The 9,913-nt window shown below is 35.9% G+C and overlaps 1 non-coding gene across 1 annotated transcript; it reads left to right on the top strand.

Moving 5' to 3' along the window:
* The first annotated feature begins 1,468 nt into the window (after positions 1–1,468).
* On the top strand, positions 1,469–1,576 carry LOC112788302 (small nucleolar RNA R71). The gene has a single exon (XR_003195670.1). It is a non-coding gene; the product is annotated as a small nucleolar RNA R71 (small nucleolar RNA).
* The last annotated feature ends 8,337 nt before the right edge of the window (positions 1,577–9,913 follow it).

Here is a 9,913-nt window from a genome sequence, read left to right as displayed (position 1 = left end):
GAAGGACTAAATCTCCTCTGTCCACATCAATCACAGCTCTTGGTGTGGCTAGGAAGGGTCTTCCAAGGATGATGGATTCATCCTCATCCTTCCCAGTGTCTAGGATTATGAAGTCAGCAGGGATGTAAAGGCATTCAACCTTCACTAAGACATCCTCTACAAGTCTATAAGCCTGTTTCTTTGATTTGTCTACCATCTCTAGTGAGATTCTTGCAGCTTGTACCTCAAAGATCCCTAGTTTCTCCATTACAGAGAGTGGCATGAGGTTTATACCTGACCCCAGGTCACACAGAGCCTTCTCAAAGGTCATGGTGCCTATGGTGCAAGGAATTAAAAACCTTCCGGGATCCGGTTTCTTTTGAGGTAATTTCTGCTGAACCAGTGTATTGAGTTCCTTAATGAGCAATGGAGGTTCCTCCTCCCAAGTCTCATTACTAAATAACTTGGCACTCAGCTTCATGATTGCTCCTAGATACCGAGCAACTTGCTCTTCAACAATATCTTCATCCTATTCAGAGGAAGAATACTCATCAGAGCTCATGAACTGTAGCATTAAGTTCCATGGAATCTCTATGATCTCTATATGAGTCTCAGATTCCTTTAGTTCCTCAATAGGGAACTCCTTATTGGTCAGTGGACGTCCAGCAAGGTCTTCCTCACTGGAAATCACTGCCTTTTTACTCTCTCCAGGTTCGGCCACTCTGGATATAGTTATGGCCTTGCACTCTCCTTTGGGATTCTCTTCTGTACTGCTTGGGAGAGTACTAGGAGGAGTTTCAGTAACTCTTTTACTCAGTTGACCCTCTTGTGCCTCCAGATTTCTAATGAAGGACCTTGTTTCATTTATGAAACTGTGAGTGGTCCTCGTTAGATCAGAGACTATGGTTGCTAAGTTAGAGAGGCTATGCCTAGAATTCTCTGACTGTTGCTGAGACGATGATGGAAAAGGTTTGCTATTGCCAAACCGAATTCTCCCACCATTATTATTATTGAAGCCTTGATTAGGTTTCTGCTGATCATTCTATGAGAAATTTGGATGATTTTTCCATGAAGGATTATAGGTGTTTCCATAGGATTCTCTCATGTAATTCACCTCTTCCATTCCAGGATTCTCAAGATCATAAGCTTCTCCTTCAGAGGAGGCTTCTTTAGTGCTGCCGGATGTAGCTTGCAATCCAGTCAGATTCTAAGAAATCATATTGACTTGTTCAGTCAATATTTTATTCTGAGCCAATATAGCATTTAGAGTATCAATCTCAAGAACTCCTTTCTTCTGAGTCATCCCATTATTCACAAGATTTCATTCAGAAGTATACATGAACTGGTTTTTTGCAACCATGTCAATGAGTTCCTGGGCTTCTGCAGGTGTTTTCTTTAGATGAACAGATCCACCAGCAGAGTGGTCCAATGACATCTTGGACAATTCAGACAAACCATCATAGAATATACCTAAGATGCTCTATTCTGAAAGCATGTTAGAAGGACACCTTCTAATCAATTGCTTGTATCTTTCCCAAGCTTCATAGAGGGATTCACTTTCCTTCTATCTGAAGCTTTGGACTTCCACTCTAAGCTTGCTCATCTTTTGAGGTGGAAAGAATTTGGCCAAGAAAGCATTGACTAACTTTTCCCAAGAGTTCAGGCTTTCTCTAGGTTGTGAGTCCAACCATATCCTAGCTTTGTCTCTTACAACAAAGGGGAAAAGCATAAGTCTATAGACCTCGGAATCAACCCCATTGGTCTTAACAGTGTCACAGATTTGCAAGAATTCAGCTAAAAACTGATGAGGATCTTCCAATGGAAGTCCATGAAACTTGCAATTCTGCTGCATTAGAGAAACCAATTGAGGCTTAAGCTCAAAGTTGTTTGATCCAATTGCAGAAATTGAGATGCTTCTTCCATAGAAGTCGGAAGTTGGTGCAGTAAAGTCACCAAGCATCTTCCTTGCATCTCTGGAATTGTTGTTGGGTTTGGCTGCCATGTCTGCTTCTTTTTCAAAATTTTCTATAAGGTCCTCTCTGGAGTGTTGTGCTTTAGCTTCTCTTAGCTTCCTCTTCAGAGTCCTTTCAAGTGCAGGATCAGCTTCAACAAGAATGTCTTTATCCCTATTCATGCTCATATGAAAAAGAAGATAACAGAAAAGAAGAGGAATCCTCTATGTCATAGTATAGAGATTCCTTTATGTGTCAGAGGAAAAGAAGAATAGAATGAAGAAGGAAGAAGAATAAATTCGAACACAGAGAGATAGAGAGAGGGTTCGAAATATTAGATGAGTAGAAGAGAAGTGTTAGTGAATAAATAAAATAAATAGAAAGAGATGAGAGAGAGAGTATTTGAATATTAATTATAAGAAAAAAAATATTTTTGTTTTTATTTTAATTATAAGTTAGAATTTGAAATTTAAGAGAAGAAATAAAAGCAAATTGAAAACTAAATAAATTAATAAATTAAAAAGATTTTTAAAAAAATTGTTAGCTAGTTTTCGAAATTAATGAGAGAGAAAAGTAGTTAGGTGGTTTTGAAAAAGATAAGAAATAGTAAACTTTTTAAAATCAAACAAAAAGTCAAGTAGTTAATTGAAAAAGATTTGAAAATAAAAAAGATAAGAAGTCAGAAAAAAATTTTGAAATTAAAATTTTAAAAAGATATGAGTGAAATTTATTTTGAAAAAGAATTGAAAAGGAAATTAAAAAGATTTGATTTTTAAAATTAAAGTTTATGACTTGACTAACAAGAAACTAAAAGATATGGTTCTAGAATTTAAAGATTGAACCTTTCTTAACAAGAAAGTAACAAACTTGAAATTTTTGAATCAAAACATTAATTGTTAGTAAAGTTTTCGAAAATATGAAATAAAATTAAGAAAAAGATTTTGAAAAGTTAGTTTTAAAATTTCGAAAACATTAAAAGAAAAATGAAAAAGATTTTGAAAAATTTTAAGAAAGAAATTCGACAATCATAAGAAAAATGAAAAAGAATTGATTTTGAAAAAGATTTGAAAAGATAAAGTTTTTAAATTGAAATTTTGACTTGACTAACAAGAAACAACTAAATTTTAAAAATTTTTGACCAAGTCAACTCAAAATTTCGAAAATTATGGGAAGAATAAGGAAAGATATTTTTTTATTTTTTGAATTTTTAATGAGGAGAGAGAAAAACAACAAAATGACACATGACATAAAAATTTAAGATCAAATCAAATAATGCATGCAAGAACACTTTGAATGTCAGGATGAACACCAAGATCATGATGATCATTAAGAACATATTTTTGAAAATTTTTAAGAAAAGAAACACATGCAAGACACCAAACTTAGAAATTTTTAATGTTTAGACACTATGAATTCGAAAATGCATATGAAAAACAACAAAAAAACACAAAACAAGAAAATCACAAGATTAAACAAAGAAAATCATCAAGAACAACTCGAAGATCAAGAAAGAACACATGATGAATTTTCGAAAATTTAAGAAAAATTCAAAATATGCAATTGACACCAAACTTAAAATTTGACACTAGACTCAAACAAGAAACATAAATTTTTTTTGGTTTTTATGGTTTTATTAAATATTTTTATTTTTTTTCAAAATTATTTTGGAAAAAGAAAATAAAGAAATTCAAAACTTTTAATAAGAATTCTAGGATTCATGCAATGTTAGTCTAAAGTTTCGGTCCAAAAGAATTAGACATGGCCAAATGGCCAGCCAAGCTTTAGCAAAACACTGTAAATAACAATATCAGATTTAAGAATCCAAAGGCTCATGCAATGTTATTCTAAAGCTTCGGTCCAAAAGAATTAGACATGGCCAAATGGCCAGCCAAGCTTTAGCATAACAAATACAGACATGTCCTTTTTACAATGGAAAGTGAAAACCTCAGTCCAAAAGATTAGACAAGGCTTAACAACCAGCCAGGTTTCAACATATCTCATGAAGCTCTAGAATTCATTCTTAAAAATTTTTTGAATGGTTTTTTTCGAAAACACATTATTTTTTTTCGAAAATAAAAATAAAAAGCTTAAACATAAAATAAAATTATCCAATCTAAGCAACAAGATGAACCGTTAGTTGTTCAAACTCGAACAATCCCCGGCAATGGTGCCAAAAACATGGTGCACGGAATTGTGATCGCACTTTTCACAACTCCGCACAACTAACCAGCAAGTGCACTGGGTCGTCTAAGTAATAAAACCTTACATGAGTAAGGATCGATCCCACAGAGATTGTCGGCTTGAAGTAAGCTATGGTCATCTTGTAAATCTTAGTCAGGCGGATTCAAATGGTGATGAGGTTTTGATAATTAAAAGATAAATAAAACATAAAATAAAATAAAGATACTTATGTAATTCATTGGTGGGAATTTCAAATAACCATTTGGAGATGCTTTATTGCTTCTGAACCTCTGCTTTCCTACTGTCTTCATCCAATCATGCGTGCTCCCTTCCATGGCAAGCTGTATGATCCTCTCAATGAAAATGGTCCAAGTACAGTTTCTGCACAGCTAATCAACTGTCGAATTTCTCGTCTCGGATGAAAAATACAAGGTACAGCTACCGCATGGCTAATCATCTGTTGGCTCTCACTTGTGTCGGAATAGGACCTCTCTATCCTTTGAAGCTCGTAACAGTCATCCCTTCCCAAATCCTACTCGGAATACCACAGACAAGGTTTAGACTTTCCAAATCTAAAGAATGCTGCCAATTGGTTCTAGCCTCTACCACGAAGGATCTAACCTCACGGACTCGGTCCGTGGATCAGAGACCCAAGAGATTATACTCCGACTGTCATCCAATGACTACGTTGAACATCATGTAGACCGCTTGTGCTTGTCAAGCACGTGGATCTTGGCTAAGTGAGTAACGAAGATAGTGGGTGATTGTCACGGGTCACCCCTTCATTCTGACTTAACTGAATTAAGTACAAGAGTATATCTTGGAAAAGAAGTAAGCATGAATTGAAAGAGAAACAATAGTACTTGCATTAATTCATGAAGAACAGCAGAGCTCCACACCTTAATCTATGAGGTGTAGAAAATCCACCGTAGAAAATACATAAGAGAAAAATGTCTAGGCATGGCCATGTGGCCAGCCACCCAATGGCATAAGCTTCTCAAGTGTGTGAATACAATAGTAAAAAGTGCTATTTATACTAAACTAGTTACTATGGATTATAGAAAATAAGTAACTAAGTACAGATAGTGCAGAAATCCACTTCCGAGGCCCACTTGTTGTATGCTTGGGCTGAGCATTGAGCTTTATACGTGCACAGGTCTTTTCTAGAGTTAAACGTCAGCTTGGGTGCCAGTTTGGGCGTTTAACTCCAGTTCTGGTGCCAGTTCTGGCGTTTTACGCTAGAAAAGTGTCTCTGACTGGCGTTTGGACGCCAGTTTGGACCATCAAATCTCAGGAAAAGTATGGACTATTATATATTGCTGGAAAGCCCAAGATGTCTTCTTTCTAACGCAATTGAAAGCGCACCAATTGGGTATCTGTAGCTTCAAAAAATCCACTTCGAGTGCAGGAGGGTTAGAATCCAACAGCATCTGCAGTCCTTTCTCAGCCTCTGAATCAGACTTTTGCTCAGGTCCCTTAATTTTAGCCAGAGAATACCTGAAATTACAGAAAAATACACAAACTCATAGTAAAGTCTAGAAATGTGATTTTTGCATAAAAACTAATAAAAATATAATAAAAAGTAACTAAAACATACTAAAAACTATGTAAAAACAATGCCAAAAAGGGTATAAAATATCCGCTCATCAGGGATCGACCTCACTTTTGTGAGTTTTACTACTTGATGCAACATGGTATACTTTCCGGTTAGTTTGTGCAAAATTCAATTTTTCGTCATCAAGTTTTTAGCGCCATTGCCAGGGATTGATTTAGATCAACAATGATTAAGTGGGTGATAAGTTTAGATTAAGCATTTTCTTTATTTTTCTCATTTAAGTGCTTTTAATTTTTTGTTTGCTACTAATACTAAGGTGTTTGTGTTATTGCCTCACTGAGAAATTTTTCTCTATGACATGAGGAGTTTTAATTTTCCTTGATGATTGTGTTTCACAAAATTCAAATGGAATTTACCTCTTCTTTTGATCAAACAAATTTCATGGGATATTGCCCACCATCACCAAATGACTATTCTAATGGTGGCTGGGAATATCACCAAGAAATGATAGATTATGAGCAATCCAACCAGTGGAGATATGCTTTAGGGCCACAAAATAATCAAGACAACTCCATGAGATACTACCCAACACCACAAAATAATTCATGTCATTATGCTAATGGTGGATGGGAGTATCAACAAGGAATGATAGAATATGAACACCTCCCAGAGCCACAAAATGACTCATATTGCTATGACAACTATTCATGCTGTGGCTGGGAGGGTCAAAACAAAGAGATCTTAATGATCCATATTTTGCTCATCAAGAGACATCATTATTGGATTATGCTGCCAATACATTCATGCAAGATTACTCCCCAATGCCACAAAATGATCCACACTGTGATGAATTCAACAATCACTCAAGTTGTGGGTGGGAGGATCAAAATTAAAGAGCATTTACTAGTTCATACTCCTTCAATGCATTCATGTAAAATTGTCCAACCTTACCTCCCAGTTTTTCATTTGAAAATTCTTCATCATTTGACTATGCCTCAACATAAAGTTTTCTCCAAAATCCATACAACTCATTTCACTAACCACAAAATTCATTACATTACACAGAAGGCTCACTTCAACATTCACAAAATTCACTTCATAATTCACAAGACTCATTCCATACCTCTCAAAATAACTTCACCATAACACATCCATATCCACAAAATTACTCTCAACCTTCATCTCTTGAGCTAGTAGAGGATCTCCTTCAAAAGTCTAGAGAAATATTGGAAAGACAAGAGCAATCTTGGAAATAACAAGAAATCCTCCTCAAGAAGATGGATGGGCACTTAGAGAAAATAAGGAGAAACTTAGGATTTCCAAGCATTGAGGATGAAGAGCAATCTGTGAGCGAGGAAGTGGAAGAAAAGTCCCTGTACCAAATGAAACTTCAATGGAGAAGGAGGTTGTGGAGGTATTTGAACCTGTGAATCTAAATCAACAGAGGCTACTTGAAGTGATAGAAGAACATGAAAATCCCCTCCCAATGGACTCAATGGAAAATCATGAAGAAGAAAAGGAGGAAGACAATTAAGGGAATCCACATTCAATTGAAGCAGAGAGCTACATAGAAGAAGGGTTCATCGAATCACCAATGCAAGAAGCTTTTGATAAATAGAACACTCTAACCATCACACAACACTCAAGTCTTGATATCCAAGAACTGAAGGCAACTAACGACAACACCAAAAAGAGGATTGAGACCAAGATACCAAGGATAACATTCATAAAGAAGAAAAGGTCAACTGCAAATAATCCAACCCCTACCCCAACAAGCTAGTTCAATCAAGAAAATAACACAAGGAAGCTTACTAGAAAGAGACCAAGAAGGGGGATACTGATGAATGATTTTATGCTGGTGTAGAATTTATCAATGAATCCAGTTGTAGTATAGCCTAAACCGACATGCAACTCCTCATCAAACAATCAAAAATCAATAACCGAGAGTATGACTCTCGAGTCCTTCTCCCTAGGAGTGCTCCAAGATGTACATTGTTGATTAGAAAGTGTATTAGTGTTTGGAGTTTCATATAAGAAAAGAACAAACTAGTAGTGTGAATGAAAATCAAACTATATAAAGGCCTTAGCTAGAATTGAGAATTGGACTTCCTATCATCATTATTTCTATCAATTATAATCACAATTAGTTATTCCTTCACTTAGTTAACCTTTATTATTAAGGAAAGTCAAGTGAAAGTAATCAATTTGGATTCACAAATCCTAGCCTAACCCTAAGGAAGTCTAGCTTTAGTGGCATGCAAATCAACTAGCATTTTCTAATTGACAATCAACAAAGGACATTATAACTCAAGTGTCTCCAATGTCTCAACTTCCAAGCCAAGTAAGAAAAGTCTACTCCATAGTTAAAGTTGGAATTTTCTCAAACACTTGGAGAGCAATGATGAGAGTCATTGCAAAATTGAGAATAAACTTGAAATCAAAGGTGTCCACTACAAGAGATTAACAACAATCCAACAATTGAAGGCTAAGAACTTGAATTACCTCAGTGTATCAATGGAAATAGAAGTAACAACATCCAAAAGCTAGATCCACAAGTAACTTGAACAACAAGAACTAAATTGAGAATAGTAGAGTCTAGATCTATAATTGGAAGCAATGTAGAGTGAATTAACAATAGATCCCACCAATGAATACAAGAGAATTGGAAATTTGAGAGGCAAAAACCCTAGAGAGAGGCTAGATAGAAGGTAGACTTTCTCTCTCTACAAAAATGTAACTTCCAACTAAAAATATCTAAAAATGAGTCAATAGATGTGGATCCCTTCAATCCTTGGTCTTCTTATGCCTTTTTCCGCCAGAATTCTGCTCCAAACAAGGTCTGTAACTGCCCTGAAATCGCTAGTCATGTTTTCTCTTTAAAACTCACGTGCGGCATCGACGCGTACACGCACGGAACGCACACGCGTCCCTGGGGGTTTTGCAAGCCACGTGCATGCATCAAGCGTGCACGCACGTCCATGAGGGTTTGGCTCAGCCATATAAATGCCCCGGCTCCCGGCTTCGGCTCTTTCGCACTGATCTTGATGGCACGCATCCACGCGTATGCACAAGGTACGCGTACGCGTCGGCGCTAAAATTCCAAAGCTTCATTTTCCATGCTCCTTCCCTTCATGCATGCTTCCTTCCTTTCCTCTAGACCATCCCTGCCCTATAAGCTCTGAAATCACTTAACAAATGGATTACGACATCGAATGGTAATGGAGGATGATTAAAAATACGTCAACTTTAACGTAAAGAAGCATGTTTTCATGCATGAGGCAAAGTTGAGAAAGGAACACAAAATCATGCATTTTTATACGAACAAGTGTGAAAGACCATTGATAAAACCCTAAAATCCATACAAGATAAACCCTAAAAACGGGATTTATCAACCTCCCCACACTTAAATGATAACATGTCCTCATGCTAAAGGAAAGCAGAAAACCAAAGGATCACGAGAGAATAAGATTTATGGGATGCAACCTTCCTACATGAATGCAACTAAGATAAATGCCACTATCTACTTGGTTAAAAGCAAATCAATCTTCCAAGAGCATACATAAGTGCGTAGGGCAAAATGACTATGATATATGAAGTCTACCAATTCAAACATCAAAGTGAGATGTGCATGACTTGCATGAAGAATGCCCGTGAGAGCCGGGAACAAGGAATTGGGCTTTGAACCCTCACTGGGAACACTCAATTCTCCTCTATTTCATGCTTTTCAAGATTTGTTCTTCATCTAACAATCAACAAATATTTCATGCATTCATACAAATATCATGAGGTCTTTCTCATAGGTTGTAATGGGGCTAGGGTTAAGGTAGGATGCATATATGGTTAAGTGGGCTTGAATTTGAATCTTTGATTAACTTAAACTTCCCACCTAACCTATGACAACCTATACAATTCCAAAGCTAACCTAACTACCCATTTTTCACTTTTTCACATACTCATGCATTTTCTTTTTATTTCACAACACATATGTATTGATTTTTATTGAACTTTACTTTGGGGCATTTTGTCCCCACTTTATCTCTTTCTTTTTCTTTTTTTTTCTTTTTCTATTTTTTTCTTCTTTTTTTTCGATATATATATTTTTTCTTTTTCTTTTCCTTTTGTTTTTTTTCTCATTTTTCTTTCTTTCAAACTATATACAAGAACATCAATGCATAAGGTCTATACATTTAATAAATATATGAGTACGCATCCAATTCCCAATATTTTCAAAATCAATACAAAACTA

This window comes from Arachis hypogaea, chromosome 20, assembly GCF_003086295.3.
Source record: "Arachis hypogaea cultivar Tifrunner chromosome 20, arahy.Tifrunner.gnm2.J5K5, whole genome shotgun sequence".
In the NCBI taxonomy this organism is placed as follows: Eukaryota; Viridiplantae; Streptophyta; class Magnoliopsida; order Fabales; family Fabaceae; genus Arachis; species Arachis hypogaea.
This window is presented reverse-complemented; position numbering and strand designations above follow the sequence as displayed.